A 20,444-nucleotide genomic window follows, 5' to 3' on the forward strand; every position below is an offset into this window, starting at 1 on the left:
AGGCATGGTTCACAAGCATCAACTGATTCATAATCAAGTGATTCCAAAAGCCCATCAGCATGGATTTTCTTCATGCGCTTTACACCAATATGACCTAAACGGCAATGCCACAAATAAGTTGCACTATCATTATTAACTTTGCATCTTTTGGTTTCAATATTTATAAATATGTGTATCACTACGATCGAGATCCAACGAACCATTTTCATTGGGTGTGTAACCATATAAGGTTTTATTCATGTAAACAGAACAACAATTTATTCTCTTACTTAAATGAATAACCGTATTGCAATAAACATGATCAAATCATATTCATGCTCAACGCAAACACCAAATAACACTTATTTAGGTTCAACACTAATCCCAAAAGTATAGGGAGTGTGCGATGATGATCATATCAATCTTGGAACCACTTCCAACACACATCATCACTTCACCCTTAACTAGTCTATGTTCATTCTGCAACTCCCGTTTCGAGTTACTACTCTTAGCAACTGAACCAGTAGCAAATACCGAGGGGTTGCTATGAACACTAGTAAAATACACATCAATAATTTATATATCAAATATACCTTTGTTCACTTTGCCATCCTTCTTATCCGCCAAATACTTGGGGTAGTTCCGCTTGCAGTGACCAATCCCTTTGCAGTAGAAGCACTTAGTCTCAGGCTTAGGTACAGACTTGGGATTCTTCAATTGAGTAGCAACTTGCTTGCCGTTCTTCTTGAAGTTCCCCTTCTTCCCTTTGCCCTTTTCTTGAAACTAGTGGTCTTGTCAACCATCAACACTTGATGCTTTTCTTGATTTCTACCTTCATCGATTTCAGCATCACGAAGAGCTTGGGAATTGTTTTCGTCATCCCTTGCATACTATAGTTCATCACGAAGTTCTACTAACTTGGTGATGGTGACTAGAGAATTATGTCAATCACTATCTTATCTGGAAGATTAACTTCCACTTGATTCAAGCGATTGTAGTACCCAGACAATCTGAGCACATGCTCAATGCTTGAGCTATTCTCCTCCATCTTTTAGCTATAGAACTTGTTGGAGACTTCATATCTCTCAACCCGGGTATTTGCTTGAAATATTAACTTCAACTCCTGGAACATCTCATATGGTCCATGACGTTCAAAACGTCTTTGAAGTACCGATTCTAAGCCGTTTAAGCATGGTGCACTAAACTATCAAGTAGTCATCATATTGAGATAGCCAAATGTTTATAACATCTGCATCTGCTCCTGCAATAGGTTTGTCACCTAGCGGTGCATCAAAGACATAATTCTTCTGTGCAGCAATGAGGATAAACCTCAGATCACGGATCCAATCCGCATCATTGCTACTAACATCTTTCAACTTAGTTTTCTCTAGGAACATATCAAAAATAAAACAGGGGAGCTAAACGCGAGCTATTGATCTACAACATAGATATGCTAATACTATCAGGACTAAGTTCATGATAAATTAAAGTTCAATTAATCATATTACTTAAGAACTCCCACTTAGAAAGACATCCCTCTAATCTTCTAAGTGATCATGTGATCCAAATCAACTAAACCATAACCGATCATCACGTGAAATGGAGTAGCTTTCAATGGTGAACATCAATATGTTGATCATATCTACTATATGATTCACGCTCGAACTTTCGGTCTCAGTGTTCCGAGGCCATATCTACATATGCTAGGCTCGTCAAGTTTAACCTGAGTATTCTGCGTGTGCAAAACTGGCTTGCACCCATTGTAGATGGACGTAGAGCTTATCACACCCGATCATCACGTGGTGTCTGGGCACGACAAACTTTGGCAATGGTGCATACTCAGGGAGAACACTGTTATCTTGAAATTTAGTGAGAGATCATCTTATAATGCTACCGTCAATCAAAGCAAGATAAGATGCATAAAATATAAACATCACATGCAATCAATATAAGTGATATGATATGGCCATCATCATCTTATGCTTGTGATCTCCATCTCCGAAGCACCGTCATGATCACCATCATCACCAGCGTGACACCTTGATCACCATCGTAGCATCGTTGTCGTCTTGCCAATCTTATGCTTCCACGACTATCGCTACCGCTTAGTGATAAAGTAAAGCATTACAGCGCAATTGCATTGCATACAATAAAGCGACAGCCATATGGCTCCTGCCAGTTGCCGATAACTCGGTTACAAAACATGATCATCTCATACAATAAAATTTAGCATCATGTCTTGACCATATCACATCACAACATGCCCTGCAAAAACAAGTTAGACGTCCTTTACTTTGTTGTTGCAAGTTTTACGTGGCTGCTACGGGCTTAGCAAGAACCGTTCTTACCTACGCATCAAAACCACAACGATAGTTTGTCAAGTTGGTGCTGTTTTAACCTTTGCAAGGACCGGGCGTAGCCACACTCAGTTCAACTAAAGTTGGAGAAACTGACACCCGCCAGCCACCTGTGTGCAAAGCACGTCGGTAGAACCAGACTCGCGTAAGCGTACACGTAATGTCGGTCCGGGCCGCTTCATCCAACAATACCGCCGAACCAAAGTATGACATGCTGGTAAGCAGTATGACTTATATCGCCCACAACTCACTTGTGTTCTACTTGTGCTTATAACATCAACACATAAAACCTAGGCTCGGATGCCACTGTTGGGGAACGTAGTAATTTCAAAAAAATTCCTACGCACACGCAAGATCATGGTGATGCATAGCAACGAGAGGGGAGAGTGTTGTCTATGTACCCTCGTAGACCGGAAGCGGAAGCATTAGCACAACGCGGTTGATGTAGTCGTACGTCTTCACGGCCCGACCGATCAAGCACCGAAACTACAGCACCTCCGAGTTCTAGCACATGTTCAGCTCGATGACGATCCCTGGACTCCGATCCAGCAAAGTGTCGGGATGAGTTCCGTCAGCACGATGGCGTGGTGACGATCTTGATGTTCTACCATCGCAGGGCTTCGCCTAAGCACCGCTACAATATTATCGAGGATTATGGTGGAGGGGGGCACCGCACACGGCTAAGAGATCAATGATCAATTGTTGTGTCTCTGGGGTGCCCTCTGCCCCCGTATATAAAGGAGTGGAGGAAGGGGGCGGCCAAGGAGGGTGGCGCGCCCAAGGGGGGGAGTCCAACTCCCACCGGGAGTAGGACTCCCCCTTTTCCTATTAGGAGTAGGAGAGGGAAGGAAGAGGAAGGAGGGAGGAAGGAAAGGGGGGCCGGCCCCCTTCCCAATTCGGATTGGGCTTGGGGGGGCGCGCCCCCTCCCTTGCTCCTTTCCCCTCCTTTCCACTAAGGCCCAATAAGGCCCATATACCTCCCGGGGGGTTCCGATAACCTCCCGGTGATCCGGTATTGTCTCAATCTCACCCGGAACCTTTCCGGTGTCCAAATATAGTCGTCCAATATATCGATCTTTATGTCTCGACCATTTCGAGACTCCTCGTCAAGTCCGTGATCACATCCGGGACTCCGAACAACCTTCGGTACATCAAAATATATAAACTCATAATGAAACTGTCATCGTAACGTTAAGCGTGCGGACCCTACGGGTTCGAGAACAATGTAGACATGACCGAGACACGTCTCCGGTCAATAACCAATAGCGGAACCTGGATGCTCATATTGGCTCCTACATATTCTACGAAGATCTTTATCGGTCAGACCGCATAACAATATATGTTGTTCCCTTTGTCATTGGTATGTTACTTGCCCGAGATTCGATCGTCGGTATCTCAATACCTAGTTCAATCTCGTTACCGGCAAGTCTCTTTACTCGTTTCGTAATACATCATCTTGCAACTAACTTATTAGTTGCATTGCTTGCAAGGCTTAAGTGATGTGCATTACCGAGAGGGCCCAGAGATACCTCTCCGACAATCGGAGCGACAAATCCTAATCTCGAAATACGCCAACCCATCATGTACCTTTGGAGACACCTGTAGAGCACCTTTATAGTCATTCAGTTACGTTGTGACGTTTGGTAGCACACAAAGTGTTCCTCCGGTAAACGAGAGTTGCATAATCTCATAGTCATAGGAACATGTATAAGTCATGAAGAAAGCAATAGCAACATACTAAACGATTGGGTGCTAAGCTAATGGAATGGGTCATGTCAATCACATCATTCTCCTAATGATGTGATCCCGTTAATCAAATGACAACTCATGTATATGGTTAGGAAACATAACCATCTTTGATCAACGAGCTAGTCAAGTAGAGGCATACTAGTGACACTTTGTTTGTCTATGTATTCACACATGTATTATGTTTCCTGTTAATACAATTCTAGCATGAATAATAAACATTTATCATGATATAAGGAAATAAATAATAACTTTATTATTGCCTCTAGGGCATATTTCCTTCAGCAAAATCATAACCATGATGGGTCCTGAGATGAACTATCTCCGTCTCCATATTTTCACAATCTTCGAAATTCAGATGCTCCAAGACATAGCGTCTTGCATGGCATGGGATAAGCTAGTCGAATTGTAAAATACGGAAATTACACATTGAAGAAGCAGAAGTCATGCTTACTTACGAAAAAAATACTTGTCGTTGCGTACCGTTTCAACGTTGAAGGTCTCGTCGAGCTTAATACTAAAGCACCGACCGTCTACCAGGTGAGGCTTGTCGCACAGACCCCGGTCGTTGCCGCAGTAGTCGCACTCCGGGATCCTATCGTCATCGTCGGACATTTTCTATGTTCATAATTCAAAGATTAAACTTCTAAAATTCAATATATGTACTACAAAAACTAAATTAGATAGTATTCATCACGGGTTGACTATCGATATGTGGAGTCTTTTCTCGAAAACTCTCAGCTCACATGGTGTATATATTCGACGGTCGGTGGTGGTGGATCCTCCCTTCGTTCCCGAGTGCATTACACCAATTTGTCTAGCACACAGGAACAAAGGAGAAGCTACCCCCACGACAACAGTCGGGATTCTTCATCTCTGACATTTGTGATTGTCGGTGATGGTAGCTACTCCTGTCATTCCAAAGTGCATCACACCAAAATGTGAAGCACCTTGGAATGAAGAAGAAGCTACCCCCACGACAACAGTCGGGATTCTTCGTCCTATCATATATGATGGAGACTCTCCCTCACAGATTCCTCTCTGACATTCACAACCATCGGTGATGGTCATTCTTCTCTTCCTTCTTGTGCATTACCAAAAGGTCTATCACGAGAAAGAAGAGGAAGAACGACCCCCACGACAACAGTAGGCACTCTTCTTCTCTCATACTCCCTCCGTTCCAAAATACTTGTCGTGGTTTTAGGTCAAATTTGTACTAAAACCATGAAAACTATTTTGGAACGGAGGGAGTATATGGTAAACACTCCCTCGTTGTTTTTTGACTGCCATATATGGAGCCCCAACAGACTTAAAGTCAACCCAAAATGTCATTTAATGCTCTTTTCGGCAAATCCAACGCACTCGATATTTCCTATATTGTAGCACAAGCCATGCCAAAATTCACGGAAAAATCTGGCATGACCTTTGCTAAAAAAGGAGATATGGAGCGCCTAAAATTTGCCAAAATGGAAATTAATCAACACTCCGGCAAAACATAGGCCACTCGGAGGTGTTCCCTGCAAACATAGGCCAGTTGGGCAAGCACTATAGTAGTGCACAACACTACATATCACATGTCTAAATCTCCATCATATTTGAAAGACCTACATTGTCACAGGCTCACAGCTACTCATCTACTACTATACTACATCTATCAAAACATCTATATCATCATCTACATGGAGATTTGGCTGGTCTCACCTCGAGGTCGGAAGGGGTCAGTGACGGGGACGACGGTGGGGATGATGCAGGGCTCGTTGATTTCTGCAAAAACAAGATATAAACAAAAACATTATTATCCTCATTTTAGGACTTAGTGAAACCCTATAAGCTATCAACTAAATCTTCAATTTGATTCCAAAAAAAATATTGTATTGTCTGCAATATGTTTCCTAAACCCTAGAAAAATGCCTTGATTTTTTACCCACTGTCTACTTCTTGAACCATAGAGATTTGTCATATAGCATTCCAATACATTTCTATAATTCAAAATGTTCTATACCTAAAAGTTTCTATTACTAATTTTTTTGCTCAACCCTAAAAGTATACCCCAAGTTTAGAATATAACAAGTACAGGGCATTTTTCAAATTCTACCAACTAAAAATTTCTATTACTAAAATTTCTAATCAAAATATCTAAAATTTCCTATTCTATTCAAAACACATAAAATAGTCAAAAACCTACATTTACTCAAATGACCTAAAATATTCTATTAAAAGACCTACATTCTACAATGTCTACATTCTAAAACCTACATTTAAATTACCTACATTCTACAAAAACAGAGAGAGAGAAGGGACAGAGGAAGGAGGGGTAGGAAGGAGGGGTGAGGAAAGGGAGGAAGGAGGCGCCCGGGAAGGAGGGGGAGGTAGGAGGAGCTATCTCGGTCGGGAAGGAGGGAGGGGATGGAGGAGGGAGCTAGGGAGGGAGGATAGTCAGAGGGAGGGAGGGAGGGAGGGAGGGAGGGAGGATGGTCGGAGGAAGGGAGGGAGACATACCAAGAGGGCAACGGCGGCAGCAGCGGGCGGCAATGCGGCGGCGGCGACGGGAGGACAGCGGCAATGACAGGTGGGATGAGATGGAGAGTGTAGAGGGGGAGAGTGAGGGCCGCGCGCGATGAAGGTAAGTTAGACTTACCAGTAGCGCGGTATGGGAAAACACGCTAGTGATATTCCCATAGCAGTAGAGCGTTTTCTAGCCAGCGCTGCTACTATGCCTAGTGTGACGGCAACTGTGATGGCCAAAATATTAGTAGCGCGTTGCCGCGTTGCCGCGCTACTGTTATAGTTGTAGCTGTAGCGCGCTACATAACAGAGCATTACTGTTAAATACTAGTTGCGCCCAGTTCTAACCCGCACTACTGCTAATCCTTTGTGTATAAGGTTTTCCCTAGTAGTGTACCTACTGTCTCCGTCTTGGTTTATAAGTCCTCTTTGTATTTTTGTGCCAAATTTTGACTATATATTTAACTAATAAAATATGAACGCATGTCACCAAAGATAATATCGTTGGATTCGTATTTGAACATAGTTTCTAATTATAATTTTTTTATAACATGCATTGACATTTTGTTAATTAAATGTAAGGTCAAAATTTGGCACAAAATATAAAGGGGACTGGTATACCAGGACGGAGGTAATAGCACACGGCCGCTCTCTACGCAGCGTCACGAACGATTATTCGACCACCGTGTGATGTGAAACGCGGCGTAGTTTCACATCATGCCGCTGGCTCGCAACTGCCGGCCGGCTTGTAGATGACCATTCCCTGTGTGTTCAACTGCTCTATGCGTGTGGTTGCTTGTGGTTGAGGCGGGCGTGGCGTGCTCTGCTCTCGCATCCCTCCGCGCGCTCTGCTAGTGTTTGGGGCCCGCGCACGATCATGTACATTCGTGCTGGCATTATCCATGCGGTTGCGCCAGGCGTGATGCCACGATGTAGTTACCCGCTGCAAAAATTGACATGCGGACATACCGAGAATCCAGGTCGCCCGGCCCCCATTTTTTCCTGCGGTCATTTACCTTAATCTCTCGCAACACACGACACAATAAGCACACCCATGACGACACATACAGGGAGGATATCCGGAGGCTCTAATGGCGCTCCCCATGGCTCCAATGGCGCTCCCAGTGGCCGATGATGACAACGGGCGGTAGTTCAACATGCATCACGTAGTGGACACCCACATGAGGGGGAATGACCTCTCGGTGATGTAAACGAACAACCGGTCTCGGTGGAGATCTCCCTCCAAATTATGGATCAGTTGCTTGCTGAGGACAAGTAACAAGTGGTCAGTTTGACATCAAGTTCACCGGCGGTCGTGCCTGGCATGCTCAGAAGGTTGTCGTCACCCAGTTGTGCGTGCGTCGTGATGTCCTCATCTACCACTACCACCTGGCCACAAGGCCTTGTGAGTATTTCGCCGGGTTTATCAACAGTCTCAACTATAGTTTCACTACGGTGGACACTACCAACGATCTAAAACCGCTCGACGTTTCAGGCTTGGCCTACCGGAATCTTGTCAACATCCATGACCACTACAAGGTCTGGGGCAGCACCAAGAACAATCTGAACTCCCTGCTTAACCTCGCCTCGGCCATCATCGACCCCTACTACATGAAGATGAAGGATGAGAGCCAAAAGGACAGGATTGCCTGGCACAATGCCTGGGAGCAGAGACTGGATGAAGAACTCGTCAAATACGCGGCCAGGGACGCGTACACAAGCTACGAGATGTACAGGCAGATCGTTGACATGAGGAAGTGCCTTCATCCTGCCCCAGACGATGGATCGAGACACCGAATAGTGGCAACAATGTCACAAGAAGTAGATGATTAGATGAACGTTCTCCTAGTTTAGAATGCATGTAATTTTTTAATTAGGTGTGTGTGAATGATTTGTATAGTCACTTATGTAGTTTATGTAGTTGGATGTTTATTTTGGTTATATATGTTGTTCTTTTGTAGAAAAAGCAAATCACATCGCAGACGGAGTAAACTAGGGAACCCGTCGGTGATGATTTCATCAATCGCTTACAATTGTATACCAGCAAGCGTTTGCTCACAACACACACAGCTTATTAGTAATCGTCTGTGTTATTATCGGTCTTCGCACACATTTCTGATTATGGACCTGCGTACCACACACATTTTGTTCAGTTGAACCATTTTTGTTGTCTTGGCTCATTGCAAACAGTTCATGCGAGTGAACTGTATGCCCTCTATTGCACACACCTTGATCTGGCTGACTGTTTTTGTTATGTTTCCTAATCATATTTTGTTCACTATATGCCGTATATCGCATACACCCTCATCTGGCTGTCCGTTTGTGTTGTTATGCTCATCGCACACAGTCCATATGGACCAACCGTATGCCACATATCGCACACGCAACTCCGATCTGAATCGTGTTTGATGTTTGTGCCATCACAAATAGTTTGTATCCTTTTTTATGGTTTTTTCTTACACCACCGTTTGTGATTAATGCATCACACACAATTTTGTCAAAGTGTCTCTGATTGTACTGTCGTGTTTGGACCATCCTGCAGTAGTGGATGAAGGATGTTTGTTGATGGCGATGGCGATGAATCCCCCTCTTCGGAGCCCCGAACGGACTCGAGAACAGCCCTCCCAATGAAGAATATGAGGTGGTGATGGCTCCGTCTCATAAAACACGATGAAACTTCTTCTCCTATTTTTTCGGGGAAACAGAATTTATAGCGCTGGAATTAGGTCGGATGGCTGCTTGTGGGCCCCACAAGTTAACAGGGCGCTTCCTATTGCCTTGTGAGCAACAGGTGCCCCCCCTTCGGTAGATCTTCGTTAGTATTTTTTTATATTCAATAAAAATCTCCAGAAAGTTTCGTCCAATTCCAAGAATTTTTATTTCTGCATAAAAATAACACCATGGTTGTTTTGCTAAAAACATGGGTTAGTTTCGTTCAAATGAGATGGCGGAGATGTCCCCGGCAACGTTCGGACGACACCGGAGGAGGGGGGAGGAGTCCTCCTCCTTCTTGCTTGGCCTTCTCCCATGGTTAGAGGGGTGTTTTCCCCTCTGGTTTCGTGGCTATGGTGGTCACGGGTTCGAGAGCCTCCCTTGAGATTGGATCTCTCTATTTCGTGTCTCTTGCTTTTCGCTCTTTTTTGAGTCCTTTCACTATCTCTTAAATATTCGGAGATCCGTAACTTCAGTTGAGTTTAAATTTTATGGGCGGATCATAAACTTTCGGAGCTTTCTTTCAACCGGAGGAGTGCCCTAACCGACTTCCATAGACTCCACGAGGGTGTTCCACGCGACCGCGGGTCCGCGTTGAGCCCCTGGAGACCCACTCCAGTTGCGTCCAGGGCTCCTAGGCCCCTCTTGTTTGAAAAAATAACATGATTTTTCGGCTTCAAAACAAAACTATTTTTCTGCAAAGTCAAAAACAATCGAAAATAAGAACTAGCGTTATGTTAGTCTAATAAAAATGATATAAAATTGTGCCAAAAGCATATATAAATTATGTGAATATAATATAAATACTTTAAAAATTATAGATGTTGGGACGTATCAGTTGTGGTAGGGGAGGGCCTGAGAGTTGGTTCTGGAGGTCACGGGTTCATCGCCGCAACTGATTGTGGCTCCTTCGTGACACGAGGAATGAACCAGGCAAAAGCACTGAGCTCTGGCGTTGACGGAATGACGCCGCGAGTGCTGCTTTCCTTTTGAGGATGTTGTCATTATTCCGCTTTCCATGTCAGGGTTTCACTTGAATCTTTTGTCCGCTCCGGCGGACGCAGCGATGACAATGCTTTGCATTATTCCTGTTTTGAGGGCATGATCGTGGAACTTAAGTGGCTATAATCGTGATGTGATGTAGTTTTTAGGTCCTCCTATATTCTTGCTCGACGGCATCACGGTTATGATGTATGTTGTCCGTTTTTTCTAGGTTTTGCTTCTTTGAGGCCTTCCTCAACATCATGTATTATTCGACTATGTACTTGTGTTTCGTACTTTATCTATACAGAGAGTAGAAGCCTTTTTGGTGATTGTACTCGCTCTAACCCTCGTCGGCTCCGCGACTCCGGTCTGCATTCCAAGCTGAGCTCGGCAGCACACAGGTGGTCCGGCCGCACCATTTCAGTATTCTAAGACTGCCCATAGCGAAAATAACTTAGCTAGTAGCATAACACATGTCAAGGTAAATTTGCTTATGTGCAAATATTTAATGAGGAGATATATTTATGATAACATAATATGTTACCGTATTACTATAATGCACTCTGAAACAAAATAAATTTACATCTAAATAAATAAAAATTTGCATGATACCATACATATACTTATTAAGGTATTAACATAGACTAATAAAAACTGCATGTCACTAGTGACCAGCCCAAGAGGATCCCTGTAGGCTAAGTAAACCTTTTTTTTTTTGACGGGAAGGCTAATAGTAAACCTTGTAGTCACGAAACCTCGCGCACAGTATCATGCGCACATTTGTACGCGCAGGGCACTAATACGAGACAGCCTCGGTCGTGGGAGGGGCGGCACCCCATGTGAGTCCTCTTCAGATGTCATGTGCTGGATGGATGCTCTGACATCGCACGTAGTGGCCGGCCTCGAGCGCCTCCGTCCCCGGACGTAGGATCCACGTCGCGCCCGGGAGGAGAAAAGGCCAAGGCCTCCTTTGGTTCATAGGATAGGAATAATATAGAAATAGGAAAATTATAGGAAGTAAGATGACATGCATCTCAAATCCTATAAAGAAAGAGATGTCATTTGATGTATAGGATAGGATTTTTTCCATTGAGTCTAGGCTAATGTTTTTTTCCCTTTAAAATGTGAAGGATTAATTCCTATCCTACGTAGGAATAGGAATTCATTCCTATAAACCAAAGGGCTTCAAAGGAATTTTTCCTACGAAATTCCTATCCTTTGCAATTCCTATAATATTCCTATGAACCAAAGGAGGCCTAATTTTAGCCCCGCGCGACTGCGGCTCTGCTGCGGACGGCGTGCGCGACAGAGAGCCGCCACGGGCCGTCGGTGGCTCGCTGTCATCGGTGCAATCCGATCCGCGCGTCGCCAAAGTCAAAGATGTTAATTCCCTCCCCGTACCAGCACTGGTTTTCTTCCCGTGGTTGGCTTCGGAATTACGAAGGTGCGCGCCACGCCGTGCATGGACGCACGGCTACCTCATCATTCCGGGTGCATGGACGCACGGGGATGGCCAACTGGTGCCTATAATTGCTCGTGTGATCCACTCTGTGTCCGCCGGCCCCGTCGTGAGACGATTAATTTATCACAAGTTGCCGTGCGCCGAGATGTTCAACGTAGGGTCGATACTTTTGGTTTATGATGATGGGGTTTGGGATTTGCTTTCCTTCTCGTCTGCTTTTGGCACGATCATTGATGCTGACTGCTTGGCTCCCATCAAAAATAAAAAAGGCTCATTTGACTTTGTAGTTTGTGGTGTATATCCTTTAATTTAGTCTTGTGTTGCAATGTAGCGCTGGCAAGCACATCTCTAGGCCCACATCATGCTATCTAAAACATATAAGATACGGCACAATATGCGTCAATCGATTGCTATTTGGACGTACATTCGTCATGAATCATGGAGTATATGTTACCTGGTGATAAATCATCACCTGGATTATCTATTACTTGTTTTTTTTTTTTTTGCGGGTGGGTACCAGCCAACCGCAGAACGCTATCATTAGGCATTTCCGTGATCAACCAATCGAGTCCTCCTTTTGAGGCCCACCAACGAACTAACTGAACGAGGAGTATTGTCTATGCTACATGCATGAGCTAGCACCTTGTCACCAACGACGCCTTCAATTAGCACGATGGAGACCGCTTCCTGATTTCAAAACATATTTGCGCCAAGGAAAAAGAAGCCGGCAGAGGCGGGGCAGAACTGCATCTGCAAATGTGTGAAGCTGTGCATGCGGACGCACATCCCGTCCTTGGAGGACTGCAAGGGCAAGTGCAGGGAGAAGTCGTGCATCAAGAGCTGCGATAAGGCCTGCGTCAGCAAGGGCTTTCCCAAGACCCTTTCCAAAAAAAAAGGAACCCAAATAGGGCATCCAGACTTGCGAGGTCGAGCCGCTCAACGCCGGTGAGCAACACATGCTGCACAAATGAAATCATCCGATGGTTTCCATCCCGTGCGGTGCCAGTGGCGGTAACATGTGCTCCTCGCGTCGGTGTGTAATAAGTTAGTTATCATAAGTATCAGATCACACGTCTGTCAGCCTGTGCTCTTCAGTCTCTCATGCATTGTTACCGATGTACGGTGCCCGTCGAGCATTTTCGATCCGAAACACACGATGTGCGTATGCATGTGGGCCGCGCAATAGTAGTGAGGCATCATCATCCTTGTACATCTTCGCCCCATAGGCCTAGGACCGGCCCGGCCTAGTGAGGAGGGCCGTTGCACCGGTACAATTGTCCCTATTCAACGGGCCCTCCGTTTCAAATTACTCGTCACAAAAATGGATGTATCTAAAACTAAAATGCATCTAGATACATCCATACCTACGACGGGTAATTTGAAACGGAGGGAGTAACTTTGAAGGACTTTCGCAAGGTCATTTTCTAGGGTCTGGGAGAGCCTAAATGGAGCGCTCAGGCACCTTCACGTGTCGCGCTCGACGCATCCTCGGGATTTTGAATTTTCTTTGGCATGTGTCTTTAGGTTTTCTTTTCTTTAGGACTTTTTTTTATCTTTTCTGCTTTTGCTTAGTCTTTTTAAGTTTTGGTGAATTTTTTTGAAAACAATGCTTTTTATGTAGATGTGATTTTTAAAAATAAAAAAAGAAGAACAATTGTGTTTTTTAAAATAAAAGAACGAAGGGTGTGCTTCACGAAAAGGAAAAAAAGTACATTGTGCTTCTACGAGCAGCACAACTTGTGTTTTCACGAGAAGCACAGTTGTGTTCCCCAAATAAGGAAAGCATAGCCTATGCTTCTATGAGAAGCACAATTATGCTTCCCGAAAGGGGAAAGAGAACAGAGTGTACTCCGTGAGAAGCATAATTGTGCTATCCGAAAATAAAGAAGCACAACTGTGCTTCCCAAGAAAAAGGTGAAAAGCACAACTGTGTTTTTTGTTGTTGTTATTCCGGTTTCCATTTTTTTCCTTTTTATTTTTTCGTGAAGAAAGTTCATCGAAATCTATTAACGGGAAACATAATTATGCACATCTCAACAAGAGAAATCCAACAGCGAAGAGGGTTTGTGATTTTCACGCACTGTTCAGGAGATAAGACACATTTAAAAAAAAACCATGAAATAAAAAAAACTTCAATATTGCGACAAGTGGCGCACACGTCAGCACGAAAAAATATATGAGAGTGAACTTTGCAAGTGATACCCATTAATTAGTGACTTCATTATTTAGCGCCTTAAGCGCCACTTACTATTGTTCTTGCAACTTGGCGCACACCCTCCCTTCTACCTTGGTCTCTGTTCACTTGCCTATTTTCTTCTTTTCTTGTCTGCACCATGGGTTCATCGTACGCTGCGCGTGCCAGGTCAGCATCCTCTATATGCCGATCCAGGTAGAATTTTTTCTCATCGGTTTGGAAAACAATCTAGAAGGTCCCGCCAGGTTTTTCTCGAGCGGTTTTCCCTTGCATTTTTCAGGATGAGTTTTGTTCCTTTCTTCATTTTTTATTTTCCTTTTCACTTTTTCCCCATTTTTCTTATTTCATTTTGTTTTCAAATTCGCAAACTTTTTTTCATGATCGTGAACTTCTTAAAAAATTACAAGCATTTTTAGTTCATTCACCTTTTCAAATTCGATTTGTTTTCAAATTCGTGAGAAATCTAATAAGCGAACTATTTCAAATTCTTCTACTTTTAAAAAATGATTTTTTTTCTAAAATTCATGAACATTTTCAAATTCCTGAACTTTTACAAACTCATGAACTTTTTTTGAATTCGTGGGCTTCCTTTCCAAATTCCATGAACGTTTTCCAAATTCATGAGCTTTTGTCAATCCTATGAACTTTTTTTAAAGAAAGTCAACGTTCAGCCAGTCGACCGGCCAACCGGGAATTTCCTATTTGCCACACGTTGCGGCAAATTGTCCCCGCAACGCACAGGCAGAGCTCGGCATTGAGCGATTAGGGCCGGCCCATTTCGTGCTGCACGCAAACGTTTCTGTTTCCGGTTTTGGGAATGTTCCACGGGTTTCCAGCCGGTTTATTTCGGCTTAGGGAACCTTCTAGACGATCCAGAACCCTTTTTTCTTTCTTTTCCTTTTTTATTTTCGTTTTTTCCAGTTTTTTCTTTTTATGTTTTTAGATTTCTTTTTTATTTTCATTCTTATTTCATTTTTGTTTTCTTGTTCAAATAATGTTCGAAAATTCAAAACATGTTTGCCTTTTCCAAAATTTGTTCCTTTTTTCATAAAACGTTCCAGTTTCGTAAAATACAGTAATTCATAAAAGTTCAGAAAGTTCAAATTTTGTTCGCGTCTTTCAAAAATGTTCTAAAAAAATGTTCGTGCTACAAAATGATCAAAATTCAAGTATTTTAAAATTTTGTTCATAAATTCAAAAAAATGTTCGCACGTTTAAAAATTGTTCATGTAATATTTTTTGTATATTTTTCAATGTTATTTTATTTAGAAAAATGTTCATAAATTTCAAAATAATACTCTTGCTTCTAAATATCGATAAAAATTCAAAACTTTTGTGTTTTCAAATTTTGTTCGTAAATACTAAAAATGTTCGCATATTAAAAAAATGTTCGTGTTTTTTCAATAAAAAAATGTTCCGAATGTATCTGCTAAAAAATTTCACAACTTGTCAAAAATTGTTCAGGATTCAAAAAATGTTCCCCTTTTAGAAAATTGTGCACAACTTTTATAAAATGTTCATATTTTCAAAAAAAAAATGTTTCAAAATATGTTCCCTCTTAAAAAAAATCGTGTTTTCAAATTTAGGTTGGGACTATAAAAATATTCGCATTTACACAATTATCTTTTGGAATTTCGAAAAATCTTCCAGTCTTCAGAAAAAAGCGTTCATGATTTCGAAAAATGTTTCAGTTTTGTAAAACAATTAGAAAATTTGAACATTGTTTGCATTTCACAAAACAAAATTGCTTTCAAAAAGCCAAAACTAATTTGTATCTGCACTGCCTATTGGTTCTCAAAGGTTGAAGCTGCTGCCTAATCAGAATAGCTCGCGAGCTCAGCTGGTTGCTTGTCGAAGTCGGCAAAACGAGATCGTCGGTTCGATTCCCTGAGATGTCAAATTTTGGTTCGCTGGCGTCATGGGCCGGCCCAGTCGGAGACGGCCTGTGCGAAACTACGTCTCCTTGCCGCAAAGAGCGGAACATAGGAGGTCCCGGCCAACCGGGCGAATGAAGTGGCCGCCGCTATTATTTCTCGACCGATCCATTTGCCGCAGGCGAAGTGAGGTGGGCCAGCCCAGTTTGTTGCGTAAGTGCGTTTTTCTTCGCTGACTATAGTACGTACCTTCGCTTTATTTCTTGTTCTTTTTTTTTGTGTGGATTCTCCTTTTTCGTTTTTAGTTATTACATTTTCTATTTTACCTTTTCCCCTTTTTTATTACATGGTGAACAATATTTTTTAAACACGATGAACAAATCTTCAATATACAATGAACATCTTCTGAATACACACTGAACATGTTTTCATATGCATTGATTTTTTTTTAAAATACAATGAACTTTTTTGTATGATAAACATTTGTCTAATACACACTAAACATTTTTTTAATATCTGGTGAGAATATTTCCAATACACTTTGAACACTGAATTAATTGTTAACGACAAACTGAACAATTGTCTAAATTATTTTGATTTTAAGAGGTTTTTAAATATCTAGCTCTGCAAAAAAATCAATTTTTCTACGCTTTAAGAGGGAAACTCTCTTGTTTGACGCCCACGGGCCTTCAATAGGAGGTCTCCTATTTCTCGCTTGCAATGAACTGAACATGGCGCTCACTTTAGAAGCCCCCTAATTGTTGGCCCAGTGCGGGAGGAGCATTGGCTCTCCAACACATATTTTCTCCTTTTCTTTTCTTTTTTACGTTTAAGTAATTTTTTGCAAGGAAACTGGGAGTTTTATTTCATGATGATAGGATTACAATCAAGTGGCACCAGGTCTTCGATATGCGGAGGCCCCCTTTGCAACCATACAAGAGTAGTTAATTCTGTACTCCTATAATATGCCAATTTATCTGTTATACTATTCTGAACATGTTGTAGCTTCTGAGGAACAAACTGAAGGAAATATGCCCTAGAGGCAATAATAAAGTTGTTATTTACATTTCCTTATGTTATGATAAATGTTTATTATTCATGCTAGAATTGTATTAACCGAAAACTTGATACATGTGTGGATACATAGACAAAACACCGTGTCCCTACTAAGTCTCTACTAGACTAGCTCGTTGATCAAGGATGGTTAAGTTTTCTAACTATAGACATGTGTTGTCATTTGATTAACGGGATCATATCATTAGGGAATGATGTGATGGACAAGACCCATCCGTTAGCTTAGCATAATGACTGTTAAGTTTTATTGCTATTGCTTTCTTCATGACTTATACATATTCCTTTGACTATGAGATTATGCAACGCCCGGATACCGGAGGAATACCTTGTGTGCTATCAAACGTCACAACATAACTGGGTGATTATGAAGATGCTCTACAGGTATCTCCGAAGGTGTTTGTTGGGTTGGCATAGATCGAGATTAGGATTTCTTACTCCGAGTATCGGAGACGTATCTCTGGGCCCTCTCGGTAATGCACATCATGATAAGCCTTGCAAGCAATGTGACTAATGAGTTAGTTACGACATGATGCATTACGGAACGAGTAAAGAGACTTACCAGTAACGAGATTGAACTAGGTATGAAGATACCGACGATCGAATCTCGGGCAAGTAACATACCGATGACGAAGGGAATAACGTATGTTGTCATTACAGTTTGACCGAGAAAGATCTTTGTAGAATATGTGGGAACCAATATGAGCATCCATGTTCCACTATTGGTTATTGACCGGAGAGGTGTCTCGATCATGTCTACATAGTTCTCGAACCCGTAGGGTCCGCACGCTTAACGTTCGATGACGATTTGTATTATATGAGTTGTGTGATTTGGTGATCGAATGTTGTTCGGAGTCCCGGATGAGATCACAAACATAACGAGGAGTCTCGAAATGGCCGAGAGGTAAATATTTATATATTGGATGATAGTATTCGGACACCAAAAGTGTTCCGGAATGTATCAGGTACATATTGGAGTACCGAGGGGGGTTACCGGAACCCCTCAGAGGAAGATATGGGCCATAGGAGGGAGGCACACCATCCCGCAAAGGGGTAGCGCTCCCCCCACAAGGAAGGAGGCTTAATAGGACTAGGAGAGGGGCGACGCCCCCTTTCCTTCTCCTCCTCTCTCTCCTTCCCCCTTTTCCCTTCTAGTAAAAGGAAGGGGGGGGGCGAATCCTACTAGGAGCCCAAGTAGGATTCCTCCGACTTGGGCGCGCCTAGGGCCGGCCTCCTCCCCCTATCTCCTTTATATACGTGGGGGGCGCCTACAACACACATAAATTGTTCCAAGCCGTGTGCGGCGCCCCCTCCATAGTTTACGCCTCCGGTCATATTCACGTAGTTCTTAGGCGAAGCCCTGCGCAGATCACTTCACCATCACCTTCACCACGCCGTCGTGCTGACGGAACTCTCTCTCGACGCTTTGTTGGATCAAGAGTTCGAGGGACGTCATCGATCTGAACGTGTGCAGAACTCGGAGGTGCCATACGTTCGGTGCTTGATTGGTCGGAACAACAAGAAGCTCGACTACATCAACCGCGTTAAACAAACGCTTCCGCTTTTGGTCTATGGGGGTACGTGGACATGTTGGGGATCGTAGCAATAATTCAAAATTTCCCTACGTGTCACCAAGATCAATCTAGGAGATGCTAGCAACGAGAGAGAGGGAGTGCATCTTCATACCCTTGAAGATCGCTAAGCGGAAGCGTTGCAAGAACGCGGTTGGTGGAGTCGTACACGCAGCGATTCAGATCGCGGTCGATTCCGATCTAAGCACCGAACAACGGCGCCCCCGCGTTCAACACACGTACAGCCCGGGGACGTCTCCTCCTTCTTGATCCATCAAGGGGAGAGGAGAAGTTGAGGGAGAACTCCGGCAGCATGACGACGTGGTGGTGATGGAGCTCGTGGTTCTCCGGCAGAGCTTCGCCAAGCGTGACGGAGGAGGAGGAGGTATTGGAGAGGGGGAGGGCCGCGCCATGGGAAGGGGTGTGGCAGCCCTCCCCCCACTATTTATAGGGGAAGGGGAGAGGGGGCGGCCCCCCAGATCCCATCTACAAGGGGGCGGCGGTGTCGGATTTCGGGTTCCGGCAGACCCCTGAGGTTCGAACATTGGGGTGCGCGCGGAGATTTCGCCTCCTACCTACTTGCACCCCTCCGCCTCGCTAAGATCTAAGCCATGGAAAGAACAGCACAAGAGACACAGGGTTTATACTGGTTCGGGCCACCGTTGTGGTGTAATACCCTACTCTAGTGTGTGGTGTGGTGGATTGCCTCTTGGGCTGATGATGATGAGCAATACAAGGAAGAACAGCCTCGCGAGGGTCTGATCTTGGCTGGGGGGGGGGGGACGAACTGCTAGGAGGAGTTCAGTCACCCTTCTCTCCCTCTCTCTTCTTGATTCTCTCTCTGATCGGTCTCCCACCGATCGATCTCGAACCCCCCGGTCTCGAACCGATCGATCTCCAACCCCCCTACCCTGTGGGTGGCTGGTCCTATTTATAGGCAAAGGCCCTGGGCCTCTTCCCAAATATTGAGCGGGAAGGGCGCTAACAATTGGCCATTTTGAAGGGGAACATCTGGTACACTTATCCTGACTAAAGTTGGTCCTCGCCTACCAAAGACTCTGGTGGTGACGCTGGCTTGGGCTCCACAATGACTTCCTCCCTGCCGTTGGACTGGTCTTGGTCTCGTTGCACCGAAACGGGTGCCTTTGCTTGATGCTCTCGCCTGCGCTTGCTCCCTTTGCACCAAAGAGGAAAGGAGGACACTGCGCGGCTGGCGCCCGCCTGGCGCCTTTGGTCGTCATGGCTTGCGTCATGGGCACCTCGTGAGGTACCCCGTCTTGATCTCTCCGCCTCCTCGCGAGCCAGCCTGATGAGGCCGTGACTGAGGAAGCTCCGTGTCGTCCGCCCCGCGAGGCTTGGCCCCTCGCGAGGGTCTTGGATCTGTGTTGATGAAGATGGGCCGTGTTGGGCCCCCCTTCGAGCCACGCCGCAGGCCGCAGGCAGGCAAGTCTGGGGACCCCCGTTCCCAGAACGCTGACAGTAGCCCCCGGGCCCAAGGCGCGCCCGGACTTGACCGTGCAGGGAGGCGGAAGGGTAAGAGCGAAGCGCCGCGGGCCCTAACAGCTTGCGTCCTTGGGCGCCGCGTGGCGGTTGATTGGACGTGGGCGTCTCCACTTCCCCATGGCACCTCGGCAACTGCACGGATTGGACAAGTCCCTGCATGCAAAGCGGGTCATGATTACCTGCGATCGTGGAGGTCGGTGGTTGGCCTTCGCCGGCCATAAGTACGGAACGGCGCGCGCCCTTCCAGTCCATCCCTTCTTGCTTCTCTTTCTTCCCGGTCCTTGCTCCGTCTTGCTGCGATGGCTCCGATCCGCCGGTTCTCGACGGCAGAGAAGGGAAAGGCTCCCCGAGAGGAACCAGACCCGCTCCCGCCGAAGAAATGGCTCGCCCTCCGCGGCCGAGACGAGGGGGCCCATCAGGTGGTGTCGAGGCCCTGGCGCGAGCGGCCACCACCGGGGTTCCCGCTTCCCTTGTACGCCCACATCG

The sequence above is a fragment of the Triticum aestivum genome, chromosome 3A, assembly GCF_018294505.1.
Source record: "Triticum aestivum cultivar Chinese Spring chromosome 3A, IWGSC CS RefSeq v2.1, whole genome shotgun sequence".
NCBI lineage: Eukaryota > Viridiplantae > Streptophyta > Magnoliopsida > Poales > Poaceae > Triticum > Triticum aestivum.